The following is a 5,936-nucleotide window of genomic DNA, read 5'->3' on the forward strand; positions in this document are numbered from 1 at the left end:
TATCTGTCTAAAATATATTAAATTAGTTTGAATTTTAGTTTAATTTAAATATTATTTTTGTTTAACGCTATCATAATTCTTTAATTTAATGGTTAGTGTTAGACATCATATCTTCTCTTTAACATAAATGGTTTAATCCTTATCAAAGTTATACATATTTTTCTCATTTTTATTAATAAAAAGATGAATAAAAAGATGATACACATCATCTTATTATAAAACATTATTTTATGGAGTCCTCTATTATTAAAAGTTATGAAGTGATCATTTAAATATAGGACATTATTTTGTTGAGTTTTATGAATACTAAAAGTTACAAAATGGTCACTCAACCATTCATATATTCCAAACTCGTCATTGTCTATTAAAAATTGGCGACAGTCTGAGTTGGACGTTAACCTATTGACCGTGATATGATAAAATCTGATCACAAAATCTCAAACTACTATCATATCTCAGTCAACGGGTTAACATCCAACTTAGATTGTCATCAATATTTTTAATAACAAAGGACGAGTTTGAAACATATGAATAATTTGTTGACCATTTTGTAACTTTTAATAGTCGAGAAACTCAACAAAGTAACATTCTATAGTCAGATGACTCAACAAAGCAACACTCTATACTTGGAGGATCATTTTGTACTTTGCCCTAAATATATTAATTATTATAAAGAATCTTAAAAACGAAGAACTGAAAGTGTAGTTTACCCTAAATTTATCTTTTAACGACCATTCGTTATTGTTTCTTACGCCCAAAGAAGCTAACACCAAAATATCAAATCTTTTCCGCCCCTTAATTTTTGTCACTATTTTTAGATCCACAGTTTTCTTAATGCTTTAAATTTGATCTTTTTTCTTCCAAAGGAAGGGAAAAAATTCCACAAAAAATGGCAACTTTCAACGACAACAACAGCAACGATCACCAAGAATCGAGTCCTCTTTTGGCCAAACAAGTGCTCGACGAAGATTTGAAAGAGAAACCAAATGGTAAAAAGTCAAAGGAACACACCGCCGAGGTGTCACCTCTTCCGGTATTCAGTACCGGCCATGGGTTTGGATGGACGGCTGATGGGCTGCCGTTAGTCCATCGGAGTGTCCTGGGTGAACCCTTGGGCCGATCTCAATGGAACTCATCTCTCTTCGCTTGTCTTGGCCGTAACGATGAGTTTTGCAGCAGCGACATTGAAGTTTGTAAGTCCTTGTATGATTTACGCGAAGGGTTTTCTATTTGGATCTGATACTTTATAAATTTGGTTCAATTTGGGATTTTTTATCTTTTATGAAATATATGATTTTTCCCATTGATTAGGAGCTAAATTGTAATTGCTTTGAAATCTATGCTTATGTCTCTATATATGCAAGTGATTGACATAGTTTATAAACTTAATGGTGATGTTCTTATTATTGTTTTGCGTAAAAGAAATTAATATTGATTGTAGATGTAGAGAAATTGGATTTTAGAAAGGAAAGTTGTGGAAAAATCAGAGACCAATTATATTTGTGTAAGGAAAAGGTAGATTGTGATCAGTGAACTCGAAGCTTAATCCGGTTCGTGTGGTTATTCAAGGCCAAAATTAGCGGATTTGGATTCAAATCTCATATATTTTATGATATTTAGCCAATTGGACTTGTGAATTAAAGGTTTAATCCGGTTCATGTGATTACCTGAGATGAAGATTTAGCAGATTTGGATTCAATTCTCATATCTTTTATTTATTAAGCCGATTTGACTTGTGAACTGAAGGTTAATCCGGTTGCCTGAGGTGATATTGAGCGGATTCGGATTCAATCCCATATCTTTTATGATACTTAGCAGATTGATTGTGAACTAAAGGTTTAGTCCAGTTCATACGGTTACCTGAGTTGATATATAATGGATTTCTATTCAAAGCTCAGATCTTTTATGATACTAAATTCAAATTTGGATAAAACAAAGTATCAGGGAATGTTTTACCAGTTTCATTTTTATTTTATTTTTTATATATATAATATTTCTTTTGTCCAATTTGTCAATTGTGAAATCTCTTATGTGCTTATTTTGCTCGGCCAGGTCTCCTTGGAAGTGTGGTCCCTTGTGTGCTACATGGAACCAATGTTGAAAGACTTGGATCTGATCCTGGGACCTTTGTAAACCACTGCTTGCCGTACTCAGCTCTCTACCTGATCGGTAACTCAGTTTTTGGCTGGAATTGCCTTGCACCATGGTTTTCATACCCTACTCGTACTGCAATTCGGCGAAAGTTCAATCTCGAGGCAAATTAATATTTTCTTTAATATTCTTTGACTTGGTTTTTAAGATTGATTTAATTGATATAGTTTGTATCTATATAGACGACAGTTTGTCAACCGAAGTTCTTTGCCAATAGTAATGACATAGGCTGGCGGTCTATCGGTGTTGATTGGTTTTTGGAAAATTCTGCTTTCATATTGTGGTGTGGTAGTAGTATATCCTTGTCTCATACGCACTGTTGCTGAACCATGAGCTGTTGAAATATTTTCCGCTAGGCACTAGTTTGAATTATTAAAATCTTGTACTAGCCGATTTAAGTTAGTACAGGCCGGTATTAGCTGAAACGGTCAAAAAACCAGAATTTTGACTGAAACAGAACTTTTTTGTTAAGGCCCGAAATGGTACATACCGATCGTAATGTTGCTATAAGTGTGGTACCAATAACCATGGTTGTACATATAGTTGTATTCGACACTCACACTCAAGTCAGAGTATCATCGATTTTTTTGATGAACAGGGAAGCTTCGAGGCACTTAACAGGTCATGCGGAGGCTGCGTTTGCAACGTGTGTGAGTTAACCTGGACTTGGCAACCCAGTGTGCCATCCCTGTGCTGTTTGCCAGGAAGGGCGTGAGGTTCGTCGAAGGCTGCACCATCCAGGATTCAATGCTCAGGCTGTACTGGCCATGGCCCCTCCTGGGGAGCAGACCATGGCTCGTGGGGCCTGAGTTCTTGTCACCAATGTTCTTGCCTTGTAATCAAAGAACATCTAGTGGCTAGCTGAACCACATTTCTATGTGTGATGGCATGATGTGAAAATAAAGTTAAATTCTATCCTACGTTGTTGATTGCTCGGTTTGGGCAAGACCAAATAACATATCCCTGATCTTGTGCGTGTATAGTATGTTATGTGTTTTTCTTTTTTCCAGAACTTGGTGTATCTTTTATCAAGTATTTTAACTTTTTTCTTTTTAGAAAAAAAGGAAAAAGAAAAGTAATTGATGTGATATTTATGGGTTTTATATGATTTATACTTGTTTGATGCAACGATTGTATTTATATATATTTTTTCATATAAGCTATTACATTGAATTAATTTTTTAAATACTTATGAAAAATTGTCTAATCAAAATGTTTATTTATTAGAATTTATTTTTTAAAATGATAATTTAAAATTATTTTATTTAAAGATTATATAAAAATGTATTACAATAATACTTTATTTGATGTGTAAGTTGTGAAAATTTTATTTTATACAATTTGTTTATTTTAACTTAAATTCTAAATCTTAAATAGGATATTTAAACCCTAAGAAGTTTATATATAAGTATGCTTATTTTAGATTTATGAGTAGAGGTGCACAAAAAATCCGAATATCCGATTTTGAGCAAAAAATATCCGAAACCGGATTTGAGAAAAACCGTTTTTTTAACCGGATCGGATATTTTAAAACCGGATAGTATAACCGGTTTGGGAAAAAATTGGACGACCGGATTTTTTACCGGATTAAAAACCAGTTTGAAAAAAACCGGATAAAAAAATGGTTTTTTATCCGGAAAAAAATCCGGTCTGGGGTTTAAAAATCCGGTCTGAGGTTTAAAAAATTGGATGACCGGATTTTTTACCGGATTAAAAAATGGTTTTTTAAAAAAACTGGTTTTTTTCAAACCGAAACCGGTTACACCGGTTACATCATCTGGCCCTCCAAACCGGTTATGATCCGAACCGGTTTTTTTATAAACCGGTTTTTTGACTTAGTGAAAAAACCGGATCGATTTTTATCCGATCCGGATCGGATTTAAATCCGGCTATGTGCATCTCTATTTATGAGTCTTATTTAGGATGATTTAAGATTTGAGTTTAGAATTTAGGGTTGTTTAGAGTTTAAAAATATATATATAATTTTTGATTATAAGATTTAAGATTAAAATAAGTTAATTATGTAAAATAATAACTTTAATAAAATTTGTTATCAGGAAAAATCTACGTAGACTAAATGTTCGAAAAGAGCTGACATTTTAATGATTGCATATGTTTTAAAATTTTATTTAATAAATAAGTGACGTGATAAAAGAAATATAAACATATTTAGGTAAAAAGCTATACGAGGCATTGCACCTTAAAAAAATTAACGTGACTCTTGAATTATTTTTATGTAAAATAAGAACTTTAATAATATTTATTATCATTTAGGAAAAATCTACGTAGACTATATGTTTGAAAAGAGCTGGCATTTTAATAACTGTATATGTTTTTAAAATTTTATTTAATAAATAAGTGATGTGATAAAAGAAATATAAACATATTTAGGTAAAAAGCTATACGAGGAGGTATTTGCACCATAAAAAAATTAACGTGACTCTTGAATTATTTTTATGCAAAATAAGAACTTTAATAATACTTATTATCATTTAGGAAAAATTTACGTAGACTATATGTTCGAAAAGAGCTGGCATTTTAATGACTGTATATGTTTTTAAAATTTTATTTAATAAATAAGTGATGTGATAAAAGAAATATAAACATATTTAGGTAAAAAGCTATACGAGGCATTTGCACCTTAAAAAAATTAACGTGACTCTTGAATTATTTTCATGTAAAATAAGAACTTTAATAATATTTATTATCATTTAGGAAAAATCTACGTGGACTATATGTTCGAAAAGATCTAACATTTTAATGATTGCATATGTTTTTAAAATTTTATTTAATAAATAATTGATGTGATAAAAGGAATATAAACATATTTAGGTAAAAAGCTATACGAGGCATTTGCACCTTAAAAAAATTAACGTGGCTCTTGAATTATTTTTATGCAAAATAAGAACTTTAATAATATTTATTATCATTTAGGAAAAATCTACGTAGACTATATGTTTGAAAAGAGCTGGCATTTTAATAACTGTATATGTTTTTAAAATTTTATTTAATAAATAAGTGATATGATAAAAGAAATAAAAAAATATTTAGACAAAAAGATATACAAGGCATTTGCACTTTTTAAAAAAACTAACTTGACTTTTGAATTATTTTTGCACTCAATGTGGACCTTAAACTTAGAAAATAAATTTAACGTGACCTTTTGATCAACTATTTTTGTTGTTTACCGTTACGATGTTGACGTGACACTTCATAGTGCTGAAGTAACAGTCAGGGTGACCGACGACATGACTGATGATGTGGTAGATGAACCAAATTAATTTTTTGGTCGAGTCCGAGGGTTAAATTAATTATTTTGTAAAAGTTCAAGGACTTATTTAATTTTTTTATAAAAATAAAAATATTCTAAATTTAAAAGATAAAAATATTCAAAAATTAAATATAATAAATACTGTTGGGATTTTCGATGAAGCTCAATGATCAACATAATATTTTGCCAAGATGGTGTGAATTGACTTTTTGAGTATAGGGAGTAAGGAGTAAAAAAAGATAGACAAATTGCACAATGATTTATAGTTCGACTTCTCAACCAAGTCTACATTCACTACCTTAGCTATTCACTAGGGATTTTCTAACAAATTTACTAATTTATTATTTCTTTTTACATGATCAATAGATAACCTTAACAACTCCCTAGCTTTTCAAAGGCTTAGCTAGAACCAATCCCCTTTTACAAAAGATATAAAATGTAAACAAGAAAACATCTCTAAGGTAGGTGTTGAAAACATTTTGATGTTTCGATATAACAAATTAAGTGTTATTGA

At 30.7% G+C, this 5,936-nt stretch overlaps 1 pseudogene; it reads left to right on the forward strand.

Moving 5' to 3' along the window:
* The first annotated feature begins 808 nt into the window (after positions 1 to 808).
* On the forward strand, positions 809 to 3,221 carry LOC120207511 (annotated as a pseudogene).
* Positions 3,222 to 5,936: the final 2,715 nt, after the last annotated feature.

This window comes from Hibiscus syriacus, unplaced genomic scaffold, assembly GCF_006381635.1.
Source record: "Hibiscus syriacus cultivar Baekdansim isolate YM2019G1 unplaced genomic scaffold, ASM638163v2 tig00014862_pilon, whole genome shotgun sequence".
NCBI classification, from domain to species: Eukaryota; Viridiplantae; Streptophyta; class Magnoliopsida; order Malvales; family Malvaceae; genus Hibiscus; species Hibiscus syriacus.